We start from the raw sequence: 17,614 nt of genomic DNA on the forward strand, positions 1-17,614 counted from the left end.
TTCTGAGCATAGCAGACGTGTCTCCAGGACTAGGATGCTTTTCCCTTACCACTTCCTCTTGCCAAGATGGTGCCTATCAGAGCCGTCTAGGTTAGCTTTCCTGGCCAGACATCCTGAGGAACGAGCCTTCTGTTTTTGTTGAAAGTCGGGGAGAAGGATGGGTGGGTGTTCTTCTCTGTGAGTTTTCTCCACTTCAGTAGCCTGGGAACCTATCCCTAAACACCAGCCAGGCTATCAAGAGTGTGGTGATGAAGCCGAGGCAAGGTCTAGCTCCTGGCTAGGCATGGAGATGGTGTGCTATAGGCTCACAGAGATCTTTGGTACCCAGCTGTTCAGTGGCTGCTGAAGAATCAGGGGAAGCCGTTTTCCATTCATCTCTGCACCGTTTCTTCTAGCAGCCAACTCCTGCTCTGAGAGCTTTACTCCAAGTACAACTTAACAGGCTGGGGGGATGGGCGGCTCAGCACTCAGGGGAGGGCGTCAAATGATGGTCCAAAAAGTTGGAAATCTCAAACAGAGCTTGGTTTGGGAAAACAATCCATGAGCAAACCGAGCCTGGAGGTATTTTGGGAGGCTTGCCATGAGGGGATCTGACCGCAGGTGCAGCTTTGGGTCACTCTTCTGGGTGACTTGTGACCATCATCTGCTTCAGTTTTATCACTGGTGGGTGGCTCCACCGGTATGGGTTTGGGAAGGATTGTGGTGTACTCTATCTTCTTCAAATCAGGGATGTGCAAAAGGCATTCCTGTCATACAATCAGATGGGCCAAAACCGGTTCACAGTACAGGCAGGCTGTTTTTGCTGTGGTTGAGGGTGTCGGCAAATTGGGAATGGCTAGAGAGCTGATGGGAAGGAGCTGGTGGGCTGCAGGGCCCCTTGTTGCACTGTAGAGAGGAACAAGAGCTGGTGTGTTCAGGGAATCCGTGGTCCTTCCTTGGGAGCTGCCTCAAAGTGACCATTGCCTGGGATAGTAAGTTGGGATGATGGAGAGTTGTCGGTTCAGCCCACTTTCCCCAAGGGTCCAGAGACAATTCTGTGATGCTCAGTAAAGTCACCCTCCCCTGATAGTTCTTGTTCCAGGGAATGGTGAGTGAGTTCCCCAAAGCACCAAGGTGATTTACACTGGTGTCGCTAAGAGTAGCCATGCCTGGGGCATTACCATATCACCACCAAAGACCTGAGTTCCAAGCAGAGTCTTCTCTCTCCCAAAATAAGCATTATGCACAAATTCCCTTTTCTGAAGCCACTCAGTGCCCCTGGATTTTGACCTTGGAAGGTTTCTGTGGGATATGAGAAGAGTTAGAATCTTCAAACCCAGCAAGGGTCCACTGCTATGTGCACATTCTCTGTCCGCAGGTGAATGGGCTTTTGCTGGGGTCGGGAGCGATTGATAACATCTGGTTCCTAGACACCCAGTTCCAAGCAAAACCACCAATCACAAATACTTTATAGGTGGATGTTTATCAGAAAAATATTATTTAAAGGAAAGATTTGGAGGCCAAGACAGGAAAATCACAAGGTTAAGTCCACAAGGGGGAATGGTCAAGATGGCAATGAAGTTAAGTGCCTGTGCATAGGGTATATCTTATATTCAGTGTTAACAAAACCAGGAGAGAGCTGTGCCTCAGGACTCACGGCTGCACTGTCTCAAAAGACACCATTTTTGCTCACCTCTTGAACTGGCCTGACTGCTGAAGAATGAGGGAAACATGGCAGCCGAAATCAACCCCATTCTGAAGATGCCAACCCGATGCTAAGGATGGATTTGAAAATAGCAGGGTGTCCTTTCTCTTTCTTATCTCTGCCTGACAGTTCCTAAGCAAGTCTCAGCTTCCAGAACCTCACTTATTCATTCATCAGTTTCTTGTTGGTTTTTTTTTCTTTTATTTGCCTAGCACCTGTATGCCAGGCTCTGGGTGAGTCCAGCGGGTTGTGTGATAAATACAATTGGCAGGTCTTTTCCTTACTGTCACTGATAATTTTGAAAGGATAGAGATAAAACCTAACTGAACGAACACTATTCTAAAAGGCTGAAGCTGTGACTGAGCTAAGACACAAAGGGGAGAAGGTTCCAGAGAGCTGGAGGAAGGGACACCCAGAGAACACACAGATGTGCAAAGGCCCTGGGGCACAAAGCACCTGGAATATTTAAGGTACCCAGAGAGGCTGAAGGGGAGAAGGTAAGGCTATGAAGGCTGAAGGGGGAGGTAAGGCTGAGCCGTGGACCCTGGGATGCCTCTTTGCTTGCAGAATGGCCTGTGCCTGATGGAAAACTATGGCAGGCTTTAGTTAGGTGGAAGGCTGGAGTTTCTCTCTGGTCTTCCAGGCCCTCTTGTCATGGGTGGTTTAGGAAATGCATGGCTGCTGCTCAGTGGGACAGCAAGACCAGTTGCTTAAGGAATCTGTCCCTTAGTGAGGGACAGTCATTCCCTAGGTGTGCAAAGGATTTTCGTTCCTGTTTTCTTTCTTTCCTCCCTTCTTTCCTTCCATCTTTCTTTCCTTTAAGATTTATTTTATGTGTGTGTGTGTGTATGTGTTTGCGTGTGGGTGGGTGCACACGTGTGTGTAACTGGAGGCCTGAGGACAACTTTAGGTATTGTCCCTTAGGAACTGTCGACTTTGTTGTCTAAGAATGCTCTCCAAATAGGCTAGGCTAGCTAAACAGTGAGTCCTTAGGGACCTGCCTGTCTCTGCTCCCTAGTCCTAGGGTTCTAAGTACACAACGACCACACCCAGCTTTTTAAAATGTGGATTGTAGGGATCAAACTCAGATCCTCATGGGTTCACTCAGTGACCATTTCCCCTTGTGTTGTTAGGAACTAAACTCAGGAAAGTGAACTGCCAGGCAGGTGCTCCTCAGCTGAGTGGCACACCAGCTTCTAGAACTATCCACTGGGTGGAGTCAAAGGTGGACAGATAACTCCACGCTGGGAGCAGGTGCAAATACCAGAATAACAAGGGCTTGAGATTGCTGGGTGCAAAGCAGAAGCTGCATACTTTCGATGGGGCAGCAGGCAGGGCTACGTGGAAGCCTACTGCCCCAGTTTTCCCAGGTGGGCTTGCTTCTACCCACCTGCTCTAATTCTGCCTAGTTCAGAGAGTATGTCCATTTAGGGAGGTATGGCTATAGACTTACTGTGTTGTTGGATTTTTTTTGGGGGGGGGAGGCGCCAGCTCACAAAAAACAACACGGAGACTTATTATTTATTATGAAAGCTCAGCCTATAGCTTAGACTTGTCCCACTAGCTCTTATAACTTAAATTAGCTCATTTTTATATTCATCTGTATTTTGCCTTCTGACTTTTTGCTTCTCTTCCATCTTGTACCTTCTGTTTCTTCTCCATGTCCTCTGGCATCTCTCCAGTGCCTAGACTCATCTCTTCTTCTTCTCTCTCTTTGTCAGGAAGTCCTGCCTAACCTCTTCCTGCCATTCATCTCTTTATTAAACCAATCAAAAGGCACCTTGACAAAGACACATCTTCACAGTGTACAAAAAGATTATTCCACAACATTACTGACTTCTTGTAGAATGAAGTCTGGTTCAGTGCTGGGGCAGCAGTGCCCAGCTTTGATCATGGCACTGGGAGGACAGAGCTAGGTGGATCTCTAAGTTCAAAACCATCCTGGTCTACATATACTTCCATGCTAGCCAGAGTTACATAGAGAAACCCTGCTTCAAAAACAACAACAAGACACCTGATTCAGGGTGTGAACATACCTGAAATTCAGCCCTCTGGAGGCCAGCTTAGTAGGATCACAGGTTCAAGGCCAACTTGACTCAAAAAAACAAAAACAAAGAGGGTGGAAAGAAGTGTCACATGCCTTTAATCCCAACCCTTGGGAAGATTTCTGCGAGTCTGAGGCCTGTCTGGTGTCCATAGCAAGTTCCAGGACAGCCAGGGATGCCCAGTAAGACCCTGTCTCAAAACAAAAATAAATACAGGAGTCAAAACCAATGATCTCTAATTCTTTGAGCTCCCAAATCGAAGTGGGTAGAAAATACACCCAGAAGGCAGTTTGGGAAAAGAGTGGGTGGAGCTCCCTCCTTAATAACCCACCCCCACCCGCCTGCCTTGTCAGTTTTCTCCCTAGGGGATTTAACAAGACTTTCCCATTCCTCCATCCACCAGGGATTCTCAGCGGCAGCGTGACAGCCAAGCCTCCGACCTGTCCCATCCCTTCGCAACGTCCCAATATTTCTTGATAGACACATCTGTTGTCTTATGTGCAATAGGATTGTAATCACCTGTATTTAAAACTAATGGATTTGAAATAACCTGCAGGCTTCCACTTTAATGAGAGTTAGATTAATGAAAAAGGACCTTTTGCCTCAGATTGCATGACAACATTTTCAAATTACATTCCTGGAACAGAGAATTCACTTATTCACAGAGTAATTGGATGCTGACTTGGGTTAATACGTACAATGTCCTTAAATGAAAATGTTCTATTGTAAGGGGAACTGTATGATACCTGAGGCTTTCTCAATAGGTTTGGTCGGACTCTCAGTTAATTATACTGCATGCTATTTTTTGAATGAATTCAAGCATGAATTCTACACGCTAGAGATTGGGATAATTATATTCAATTCTGCTTGGTGCCCCGCTGGAAGAATTGACCTTTTAGATAAAACGAGTCTCCTGAACAAGAAACCTGTAGAAAGTCGACACAAAGCAGCAGATGCAAGAGCCGAGAGTCTGGAGCTGGAGGGAGTGGGGGCGGGGAGGGAGGCTGGCCCAAGGAACGGTGGCATCAGCAAGATTGATTTTTTGTCACGGGAAAGTATTTCTGTTTTGCAGCTTGTTTTGAATCCTGGGTACATAAAGGTATAATTTAAAACCATTGATTTTACTAAGCTGTTTTCTCATCAGCAACATGGCTAAAAAGTAGCAGCATGAAAAATGAGGAGCTAACAAAAAAAAGCAGCCCTGCATGGATGTCTGGTTGGGGGGCCTGGGGAGCAGGGCGGGGCCAGAGGTCAGCTCCTCTGTCCCACAGGCTGGGCTGCCTCTCTTGCCCGGGATGCTGAGAGGTACCTAGGGGACAGGCTGCCTGTGTCTGAATCCTGACTCTCCTGCTTCCTGGCCCTGAGGCCTGCAGTTAGGTGATCTGTGCTCTGTGCCTCAGTTTCCTCTTTTGCTGCCTGTGACTGTGTGAGGATTAGACAGGAGCACTCTGGCTGTCCTCAGTGCACCAGTGGCCTCTGCTCTAGTCTAGCTGTGTACATTCAGAGGACTGAACTCCTCAGAAGAGCAGCGAGTACCCAGCTCCAGGGAGGAAGGGCAGAGCCTGTGGTGTGGGTCCGGGGCTGACATGCCCTGAAGTCAGAACCACTGGACAGGCATGCTAACAGCCCTGGCTTTGGAGCCTGAGGCTGCCCAGGGGCCATGGGAGCAAGCTGTGCTCACAGGGAAGTGAGGTTTCCTTGTCAGTGGCTTTCAGAAAAGCAGGGGGCAGGGGCTTAGACCTAGCTCCTTCCTGGGGAACAAGGACTTCAGTTCTGCCACATGTGTGGCCGGCCACGTGCCCCTGCAATTGCAGTCCTACGCCGTCTTCCAGTCAGTCCCCAGCACTACTGTGGGTCTCCAGGGTAAACTTCTAAGTATTTTGGGAGTCAGACAGTGAGGCTGTGGTGTGCGCCCACAGGTCCAGCCTTTTTCCAGCTCCTCCACCAGGCCCCTCCTCAATTCTGCTTCCCCCTAAATCCCCAGCCAGCCTTTTTTCTGTACCACCAGCAGGCCTTGCCTAGACATCAGCATGTGTGCCTATTGCTGCCATATCTGCTCCTGGTGTGAGTACAGGAGGGTGAGTGAGTGGGACCCAGACCTGAAAATTTGATGCAAAGACTAAAGATCGGCTCTTGTTCTCACTGATGGACTTGGTGTTCAGATCCAAACCTATAGCTAACAGGTTATGGCCCATGTGGCAGAGGAGCCAGAAAATGGAGCCAGCAAAAGGAAAAATTACCTAAACATGGAGGAGAAATTCCAGATCTGGTAACTTTGGAATTCCTGGATCCTAGCATGCCCGGAATTAGCGCTGACAATGACATTTTAGTTTAGTAAACTATACACAACTCTTTCTATTAAGGTAATCTGGGTTAGTCCTGTCATCAGATGAAGAGTTCTCTGCTACGGAATAGTGCTTCTGCACACTGTGAGTGTGTATTACTCTGATTGGTTAATAACAAGCTAATATACTGGTAGACAAGTAGGAAGCTTAGGCAGGACAGCCAGGCACAGAGGACTCGGAGAGGAGGAAGGCTGGAGTCAGGAGAGACTCAGAACCAGCCACTGAGGAAGCACAACATGTAGAAACTGAAGTAACAAGCCATGAGCCACCTGGTGAAGCATGGATAAAAACTATGGGTTAATTTAAGTGTAAGAGTTAACTAGTAATAAGCCTGAGCTATCAGCCAAGCATTGGTAAGAAATGTTAAGCCTCTGAGTGGTTATTTGGGAGCAGGTGGTCAGGGCAGAACACATTTGGCATGCAGCTTTCTGCCAGGAATTGACTACCTAGTTCTAAGCAGAATGTCCACCCAGTGCACAGTGACTAAGCTTGCCTGTCATGTGCTTGGTGCATTTGGGCTTGACAAGTAGGAAAGGGAAGGCTCTTCCCATCCTCTCTTTGTGTCGGGAATGAGGGACTGAGGAAACGAGTGAAGCCACGCTTCCGGCTTCTCTGGCTCATGATCTTTTCCCTCCATCTTCATCAGCTCCGTCGCTCTGGCTGTTCTTCCGAAGCCCTCTTGGCATAGCTATATTTTGCCTTCGCCATCTGTCTAGGCAACACCAAGGCCACTAGCTAGTCTCGGTGCGGCTTTGATTCTGGGCACCTCTCTTCATGGAGGTTAAGTATGGCGATCATCGTCTCAGCTTGGTCCTGAAATATAAACCATGCTTTTTCTTTCTCTTTCAGGACTTTGAAGGTTGCCTTGGGGTCTGTTGGGAAACCCAGAGGATCAGTGTTGTGGGCTAGGTATTCATGTAGCAAGTCTGACCCCGTCCCCCCCACACCCACTTTCTGATCTTGGGAAATCATTTCTCCTTCTTGTATTTGACTTCTTCATCCTCCCTTTCTCTTCCCCTTCTCTTCTCCTCTCTCCTTTATCTTCATGTGTGTTGAGACCTGAACTCAGAGCCCCATTTATTCCATTCAAGTGTTCCATGCCAGCCTGTTTATTTATTTACTTATACATTCATTCATTCATGGAAACTAGCACTTGGCACATGCTGTGGGCTGCTCTCCCTTGAGCTTGACCTGTCCCACAGCCCTAGTTTCTGCTCTTCTTAAATGAGGGCCTGGACTTGGTCAGTCTAAAGCTACTTCTTTCTATCCCCACACGTCTCTGGCTGATCATTGGGTTCATTCCTACACAGCCTCTGAATCCTACTTGCCAAAATAGATGATCATGATTCATATGGTCCATCATCCAAACACTTCTGGGCCATGAATGGATGCTTTCTTAGTCATAGTTTTGATGTGTTCATTTGGAAGTTGTCTCACTTTCCCTCAGTAGCTGTGGTCCCTTTGTCTGGAGACATGAGGAAGAAACAGAGGTGCTGTATCCTGTCTACATCCAGGAGTGTCATGGTATCCAGCAGTGTAGAAGAGATGTTGATTCCTTTCATGGCAGAAGAAGCTGTCCTCATAGTTCCTGGAGGTCTGGAGGCAGAAAGATGCCAGCAATCAACTCCATTATGTAGTTATTACAATTGGTCAATTTATGTAAAAGGACCATTATTTGTGACTCAGTTTTCCCCCTCCTTTTTTTTTTTAACGGTTCCAGTCTCTTAGATTGGTACATTATCTGCTACTCATCTTTCATTTATCTAGAGAGTACACTTGTCATTCACTGCATTTAATTAGCTTATGGATTCTAAATTATCCGCTACCATAAAATGCGATTTTATACTGCAGATTACAAAGGTTTTCAGAAATTTAATATGCCACTTTTAATTGGTGAGAAGTACCCTAAAGGATTCACAATGGTTTTTACTGCACTTGCATTTAGACTCAAGAGAGGCAGATTGAAGACGGTTAGTAAGAAATGGGATGTGGGTCAGTGAGGCTAGAGATGATTTATTCAGAACTGAGCAAATCAGGAGGGACAGCGCCATAAATAAAACCATCAGAGGACGCTGCTCAGTCAGTGAGACCACGAAGCTGGAAATTGGGTATCTTCTGACTTTCATATTCCAGTTAGTCATTTTGATGGACTAGCACAGCGTTTATGGCCAGCAGCTCCCAAGTTTGCTGTGATGACTAAGAATGGCCTATTTTCTGCTCTTTGGCCACCATTCGAGGCAAAACCTTCTGTGCATGCTCAGCTGAGCACATTCTTGGTCTCGCTGGTGCTGAGCTCAATAGTAAAGCCGGGGGCAAGTGTTTGTTTAGCAAGAGCAAGCAGCCCCTTTAAATCCTTAGACTATGGAAATATGGACCACAATGAGATTATGGGCATAGTCAAGTGCCTGGGGCATTGGAAACAAGTTCAAAGGCTTCCATCAACGCAAACACAAGTTGACAAAACCACAGCCTTCAAGAAAAGGCTTGGGAAGAGCCAGAAAAAAATGTGGCTGAGGCTTCAAGCCCCACACTCCCTGGGGACACTTCTCCACTCAGGACCCACGTCTTTATTACTAGGAACCCTTATACATTCCAGAGCATAGACAGTCACCATTGTCGCTCTTTGGGACACAGACGTGGAAGAGCTCCCTGAAAAGCAAAGGTGGGGCCATCCATCCTTCAGGCTTTGACACATTTGCAGCCCTTCATGACATTCAATAGATTTGACCAGGAGAATCTAATCATCACCTGCAAGGTTATCCTGAAGGAGAAGGAACAAGAGAAGGCTTTGTTGTTGGGCTAGGAGAAAGACCAGAGCCTGGGAAGTCCAAGCTGGAGTGAGGACCTGAAAGAGGAGAGGTGGAGAAAATAACATTAAGACAACATTTTTTTCATGGTCCGAGTGACGGTCAGCGCTAACCATGCTACCGCACAGAGCAGTCACTGGACTGGGTGCTGGGCTGGGTTCTTAGCTATGTCAGTCCCCAGTCCTGAGAGATGCTAGGAATGGAGCTTGTGTTTTATATACAACCTAACTGGTCTTACCTCTGTGAAGTGGCTTACCTCTGCCCTTGCTGCAGGTGGAATGTGGAATATGTAACTCAGCCTGCACCGTGCAAGGTCCCCTAAGCTGGAAGAGATCTTGAGGTGCTATGTAGAAGCTGCAGGAGTTTCTTTAGGGCTCTACCTCAGGCCTGCCACACACAGGAGCAGCCGAACTCTGAAGGACTGAACTCTTTCTCTGGGAAGCAGAGCACAGCTCTGAGAAACAAGGACTAGAAAGGCCCAGCGTGCTTCAGGGAGTCTGAGAAACTGTCTGAATCCTCCCCACCTCCACGCTCTCAGAACACACCTATACTTCGCGTAGAGTAAGGGTGCTCTGATAAGTTTTCTTTTTCATCTTAAAAATTCCTTTGTCCTTTTTTTTTTCTTTCTGGTTTTTCAAGACAGGGTTTTTCTGTAGTTTTGGAGCTTGTCCTGGAACTAGCTCTTGTAGACCAAGCTAGCCTTGAACTCACAGAGATTTGCCTGCCTCTGCATCCAGAGTGCTGGTATTAAAGGCACATGCCATCACTGCCCGGCTCATCAAAAGCTTTAATATGTTAGAAAAATATGATTTAAAAGGGCTGATGGTGTGGCTCAGGACTAGAGTGCTTGCCTAGCATGCTCAAGACTCTGGGTTCAAGTCCCAGTTCTGGAGGGAAAAAGAGAGGGAGAAGGAGAAAGACACAGAGAGGGGGTGGGAAGGATGGAGGGAAGGAGGAAAAATAATATAGATAAGTCGAAGGAAAAATCAAAGCCAGTTCATCATCCTGCCACGTATGATGAAAACTACATATTTATATGTACACATGTGACGAAAACTACAGGTTTATGTATACACATGTGAGCAGCTGTGTATGTGTGCTACGGAAAAAGAGTCAAGGCTTGCCTTTGCACCTCCGAAGAGAAGAGACGGGGGTGCAGAGGTTTCGATCTCAGCCCTCGGAACCTTAGATTCCCGTCTTAAGTAGGTGGACTAATGCTTTTCTTCCACAGTGCTCAGGGGACTCTGGGCTGCAAGCAGTGGGAGGGCCACACAGTGGCTGAGAGCAAGTGCCCAGCCAACACCATCCATACTTATTAGTGTCGGTGTTAAGACCATCACCAAGCATCCTTCAGGGCTGTCAGGACTCCCCACAGAGCTTCACTCTAACACAATTGGATTGGTTTCCATCCTGGAAGTGAATATGGCCATTTATAAACCTGGTGATATACAAAATGATAAGCCATAAAACCAGCTCGTCGATAATAAAGAAATAATTGCAGGCTTGGGACATGGCTCAGTGGCAGAGTGCCCATCTAACATGTACAAGGAACTGAGTTCAATCCCCCTTACCACAAAACGGCAACAGAAACAAACACAAAACCTGCTCTGAAACTCTAATATGCATATTTCTATCTACTTTATATATAATACATATGCACAGAAAGTATGTTTGAGCCTGTAAAGCATTGATATTACCTCGATTTTTTTTTTGTTTTTTTGGTGGTAGGGGTTGGGGCGGGGGTTGAGGATTGAACCTGTGTCTTACACACACTGAACACATGTTTTCCTGTTAAGCAATCCCTCCACTACCCTGTTAATATCTTTGTTACCCTTAAAAATACATTGTGAATATTATCTCACATCTTACAGCAACTGCTCCATATGAAACAAGGTCATATGTAACTATCTATCTAAATTTCTGTCTGGACCTTGCTAGACTTAGATCTTCTGAGTCAAGGGCACTGCAGGTCTGAAGACTCTCTCCAAACAGTGCCGGATGCCATGGGGACATTCCGTGGTGCCGAATAAGATACCATCATGCTTCCTGTTCAGCAGCAAAGTTTGGAAAAAGAAAAAAAAAATCCTTTTTGCTGTATTTTGCATTAAGCTTCTGGGCCACTAAGTCTTATGTCAAGCAAAGAGTAGCTGGTAGACTCCACCCACTTTTGTGGGGTGTCAGTCCAAGGTGGAGGGGCAAACAGTGCCAGCTCCTGGGTTTCTGTGGCTCTTCTTGACTAATTCTATAAACATAAGGAAGATATTGTCATCTAGTCAGTTCAACCCTTCACTGAACACCTACTTTGTCCAAGACTGGGAGACAGATGTAAAGACATTCATGCTAAACGTTTTACAGCGTTCACCCTTGACAAAGTAGTTTTACATAGTTTAGAAAAATTCTGACCCAGGACACAGGATTTGATTTCTAGAGTTGCCCGTGCCTGTCTCTCTTTTACTGATCACAGTCACCAGGTCAGGAGCCCGCGCCTCTTCCATCTTCGAGGTGCTCAAGGTGTTAGAGCCTAAAGGTGCTCCAAGGCATCTGTGAGACCAAAGAGGAATAAGGTTGAACAGACAGAGTTCAGTCTTCCAGCACCTGAACTGTAGGCCCTGAAACCGCAGGACTCACACAGGCTCTGGCTAAATCCTTCAACTGTGACCAGTTTTGTGATACGTCTTGGAAATAATGATCACGATGCAGCTGAGGTAATTAGGGACATGTCATTTAGGGATGTGGTGGGCACAAGGCTAACCCTGCACTTACTGAGGTCTTTTAGACTCAAGTCTCACTGAAAATCATGTTTGAAAAGATCACTGGTTCCTCTAATTTCTTCTTTTACAGACAGAAAGTTTATGGCCCAGAGAAGCCAGTACTCATAGGGACATGAAGAATCTCTCAAATGGAAACACACAGACATGGGCCCATTGGTCACCAGCAGTATCACTGAACCATCATGGAAGTCATCAGCAAGGACGGATGCCAGCACCAGCGTCTGGTCGCCACTGGCTTACCTGCTGGTGAAGGACACTGGATGTTTGTGTCGAGCTTCTGTATCATTGCTTGCCTCATACTGAGCAGCCAAGCCCTTCTAATGGAGTGACCAGTAGCCCCCATGACTTCACTGGGCTTTCCAAACTCTCAGCAGATGTTAAACTTTGGGGTCTGGGAATGAGAAGCTAAAAGCCCCAAACCCAAGGTCATTCTCACGGTACCTTTAAATTTCTCTATCCTTTCTAGGAATTTTTATAAATATCTAAACCACTGCTGGACAAATAAAAACATAGCACATTAGATGGTATTTATAGAGAGCTTTACAAAGATTTTATAAAAATATTTGCCTCTAGCACATGTTCAGGACTAAAAAGTACCAGCAAACATTATTGAGCAATATTTGAATAGCATTCAGGTCTCTCGGCTACGTTAAAAGCAGCACACAGTTCGGAACATAAGCCCCAGGATTTCTTCCATTTTCCACCTTGTTATTTCCTGGGACTCCACCCATAGACCTTGAATAAAGTGCATTCCTCTTGGTTTTATGTATAAGGACATTTCCCTACTAGTCGCATGCAGGGCCCAATACACAGCTTCAGACTAAACTAAATAGGAGTCAAGAACCCATCCTTCCTGACATGCGTGGGTTCTGGATCCTGGAAGGGTCCTTCATCTTGGACTTAAACATGTCAGTACTGCCTGTCCTACCCCCGAAGTCAGTAGATTCCTCCAAATGACAGTGACCACATGGTGACTGCTGAGCTTCGGGTCTCATAAGAGATAATAACCCCTTTTGTTTTATCAGCTCACTAAGCAAAGCTAGCTAGGATTCCACTCATGAGCGTGTCCTACAATGAATGCCACTCTCCGGGGCTCACACGGCAAGGCAGAGAAAAAATGCTACTCTTGTGGCTTCTTCCCTGCCTACAAAGCACGCAAGACAGTGTGGGCGCAGGGCTGTGACTCTTTCCCCTCTGACTCTGGGATTCAGTCCTGGCAACAGTGTGTGTACACCCTGGAGGGTACACAGTGTCCCAGGGCTGGCTGAACCGTTGTGTTCTTAATTTCTTGTTGGTGCTCGTTTGTCCTTTATTATGTTCCTTAACGACAAAAGGTTATGGAACTTAACACCTAGCTGGAGGAATCAGAACAAGCGAGGGAGAAAATAACCAAAATCACTGCAGTGCCGAAAACACAAGCAACACAGACGGAGAGAAACTGGGTTGGGCTCATACACTTGGGGTTATGGGAGAGGTCAGCCAGGTAGGGAAGGGCTCTTTAGAGATCGCAATGGAATATGGTTCATAGTTTGGTGGAATCTTTCTCAGAAGACAGAATTTAAATCCTCAGCAGCCAGTGTGTTCCTGAAGGTGTTAGGGGAGAACCAAATTCCCATGGCAAGCGGCAAGGTAGAGCCTGAGGAACGTGGACCATAGTTTCAAGCCAAAAGCTCCCATATGGAGGACTCCAGAGATAGTGCCTTGCAGAGGGTCAGCTGGTTCTCCACCATCCCGTCTTCGTGGAGCCTTGGGCAGGATATTTCACCAGCCTCTCAGGGGTTGTCCGAGAGCTCACTCAGAAGTGGACATGAAGGTATGAACTGTTCCACGAAAATACTATGAACACCGGAAGAGATGCTAACACTCAAAGACGCCTCACGGGAGCTGGGTGCAGAGTGAAAAGGGAAGGAATGTGAGCTGAGCAGCGGCAGACAGCAGGTACCCTGACTACACGCCCCTCCGCTCTGAGCTCCATGGCCCTCGCTGCTCCATTTCCAGCTCTGGCTCCATCTCCAAGCCCCATCCTTCATTTCCACTCCCAGCACCCGCCTGTCTTTGTCTTGCTCTTTGCTGGCCAGAAGCCCTGCTTTCTGTCCTCAGGGTCACTAAGGGTTCAGAGAACTGATAGCCACTCACCTCTCGGCAGCCTCGGGAGGAGGCCGGACAAGCTCTTAGTGCTCCCCATCTCAACTCCTTCCTGAGGCTCCATGGCGTTTACATCCAGAGACCAGACGAGTTATCTATTTCTGTTCTCCCTTCTCCCTTTCTCCCTACCCTAACACCTCCTAGGGTTGCCCCCTCGTCAACTACTTGCATGTAGACACATCTCAGGGACTAACTACATCTAGGAGTTTTAAATTGGAAAAAAAATTAAACTTTTATCATTCTGCTAAGGAAATAACTCTGTTTAATTTTCATTCTCCAGTTCTGGGTAGACTCGGACTTCTTTTCCTATGTCACCGCCTAAGAGTGTTGCGTCCATCTACCCACCGCCCTTGCCTCTGTTGGGCTGTTTCTTTGTGTTTTCCCTATTGATTTGTAAGTGTGTTTTGTAAATAATAAAGAAACAGCCTTTTATCTATCATGTCACGCTGCTTCCTGTGTCTTTACTTGGCTTCTCTCTGTATTCATCTTTCTGTCTCTTCTTTCTTGGAAGTTGAAATTTTATTTATTTGTGTGTGCACATACATATGTAGGGAATATATGTTTATGTGCATATATATAGAGACACAGGAGGTGTGTCTTGTTTTGTTTTTTGTTTTGTTTTAATATGCATGGGTGTGTGTCGGGTCCTCTGGAACTGGAGTTACAGACAGTTGTGAGCTGCCATGTGTGTGCTGTGAATTGAATCCAGGTCCTCTGGAAGAGCAGTCAATGTTCTTAACCCCTGAGCCATCTCTCCAGCCCAAGGAGGTCAGTCTTAAGTGTTGTTCCTCAAGTCACATCACCCTCGCTTTTTGAGACAGGGTCTCTCATTGGCTTGGGGCACACAAGTAGGTTAAGCTAGCTGGCCAGGAAGCCCTAGGGATCTCATGCCTCTGCCTCCCCAGTACTGGGATTACAAGTGAGTACCCTCATGTCCAGATTTTTTTTTATGTGAGTTCTTCATGCTTCCATGATAAACATTTTGCCATCACCAGATCCTCATTTATTGTTTTTATATTTTGAAGATTATACATATGTGTATGTATGTGTGTGTATATGTGTATGTATATATGCATGTTTACCTTATATACATATATGTGTGGATGGATATCTCAAAAGAAGAGGGTGTCCCTGAAACTGGAGTTATAGAAGGTTATCAGCTCCCATGTGGTTGCTGAGAATGGAATCCAGGTCCTTAAGAGACAAGAAATGCTCCATTGAGCCATCTCTCCAGCCCAATATTTATTGCTTGTTTGTTTGAACACAAGGTCTTGCTACTTACTATGTAGCCTAGAAAATACTACAAAACTTGACCAACACGATTCTTTCTGATTGAGGGGGTGTGAAGGTCGTTCTGGTTTCTCAAGCAGACACAGACTGAGGCCTCCTCTCTGGCTACCTGAACAACGTGTCACTGAGATGTCCTTTTCCAGGGCACTTCTCTTTCTAAAATCCCCAAAAGGGAATTGAAAGTGGGAGCACATACTCATGTTCCTAGTGCTTGGGAGACAAGAGGCGGGAAGATTGTGAGTTTGAGTCCAGCTTGGGCTAGAAAGCAAGTTCAAGATCACAGGATCACTCTTGGACAAATGTGGAGACCTGTCTCCAAAACTTTAATTAATGAAATTGTGAAAGAACATAATCACCATTTCTTATATAGGAAATGGCACCCCCCCCTCCCGATAAAGGCTTACATATGGAAAGTTTGGCTCAGAGAGGGAGCTTTTAGGAGATAATGGATCAGGAAGCTTTGCCTTCATCAACACATCGATCACAGATTGATAGATTTGGAATCTGAATAGAGCATTGGAAGATACTGAGGATGAAGAAGGTAGATCCTCAAGAGCGTAGAGTTATTAAAGGCCCCCTCTCTGCTGCTTGGCTGTCAAAAGGTGAATAGCTTTGCATTTGCTTTTGTTTTTGTTTGGTTTGGTTTGCTTTTGGTTTTTCAAGACAGGGTTTCTCTGTGAAACAGTCCTGGCTGTCCTGGAACTCACTCTGTAGACCAGGCTGACCTCAAACTCACGGAGACCCATCAACTTCTGCCCACTGAGTGCTGGGATTAAAGGTGTGTGCTACAGCTGGTGAACAGCTTCAGTCCAATCACAATTGCCATGGGCCCATAGCCCTGCAGCAAAGCTGACTGGCTGAGACCGAACCCTGTCCCAAGTCTTTATCGCATGAATGAAGAAAAGTCTGGCTTAACATACGGACCTTGTGACATCAAACAAACCTGGAGGCTTGCTCTAGAAATGAAGCTGGAAAAAAAAAACAAAGAAATAACGGAGAGAGAGGAGGGCCATTTGCACAAACCAGAGCCAAAGTGGGCTTTGTTTGGAAGAAGAGAAGGGGGTCTTATGGGAAGGACCCAGGGATGTCCCAGAGAGTTATGAGTGGCTCTGCAAAAGTGTTTAATGCAGAGTCAGACTGACACAGGAGCAGGAGAGGGTGGTGGCCTTGAGGAAAGCTGTCTCATGACTATAACGCACTTCTTAAATCTTTGTGGTGCTGGGGCTTGAGAGCCAGGGCTACATTTCATCTATGGCAGGCAAGTGTTGTGTCTCTGGGATGCTCTGATTTCATGCATGGCAACATGGAGAAGGCCTGGTCACTGCAGGCTTGCCTGTCCCTGGGCATCGCTCCCTTGGCCTCTCTCTCTCTCCGACTGTCTTCCCTGTTCTTACCCATGTTTTAAAGCACCTGCCTCTCTCCGGAGACCCCTTGGGGATGGCTGTGCAAACAGAAGGCTGCGTGTGCAGCCTCATCAGCCGCCGTCTGAAAACTTTCTGAAAATCAAATCAAATGAAAGGCACCCGGTAAACTGGGCAAAACAAAAGAGCTCTTTGGACTTGAAAAGGTTATGGAAGACTGCAGGGGCTATGTGTACTGTTCGATCGTATTCGAAGCTGGGCTTTTAATTTAGTTTTTCTATTTACCCAGTAGAAGTTCCTCACTGCTCAACTGCTAATGCATTTCCAACTGAAATTTGTAAATTATATTGGGAAACATTCTCAGCGAGAGCAGATCGCGCAGGCTGTCAGTACGGCTTCCCGCGGCTGCGGCAGGCAGTAGGAGGCTCTTTGGGGGCTGTGTGTGTAGACATGTGTCTTTAAGATCTCTTTCTACTCTGCAACTCTTGGCCAGAGGCTCTGTGCTCTCGGAGCCTGACTGTGAAGAGACCCACACATTCTGCCAGGCCTGGAATCTGGGCCTATAGGTATTTTCTTTGCCATATTGTCAGAGCAATTTTATTTTATTATTTTTTATTCTTTGGTTTTTTTTTAAACATTTATTTATTTATTTATTATGTATACAATATTCTGTCTGTGTGTATGCCTGCAGGCCGGAAGAGGGCACCAGACCCTATTACAGATGGTTGTGAGCCACCATGTGGTTGCTGGGAGTTGAACTCAGGACCTCTGGAAGAACAGGCAATGCTCTTAACCTCTGAGCCATCTCTCCAGCCCCTATTCTTTGGTTTTTCTAGACTGGATTAATCTGTGTATCCCTGGCTGTCCTAGAACTCAGAGATCTCCTTGACTCTGTCTCCTGAGTGCTGGGATTAAAGGCGTGTGTTACTATCACCCAGCCTGACTACCGTTCTTTACTCCCCACGAAACTGAGCAAGAGAACACTCTCCTGAATCTCTTCTGAATCAGGGCTCTTCTTTTCTTGATCCTTCCAAGGCCCAATTTTAGAGTATTGATTTGCTCTTTTCAATGGGTCCCATAAACTTATTCACATTTGAATTCGACCTAAGCTATTTTTTTTTTTACTAGCAACAGATTATTGGTAAAATACTTTTTTTTTTTCTGCT

Source organism: Microtus oregoni, unplaced genomic scaffold (genome assembly GCF_018167655.1).
Source record: "Microtus oregoni isolate MIOR12 unplaced genomic scaffold, Mior012 000004F_ref0000308, whole genome shotgun sequence".
In the NCBI taxonomy this organism is placed as follows: Eukaryota; Metazoa; Chordata; class Mammalia; order Rodentia; family Cricetidae; genus Microtus; species Microtus oregoni.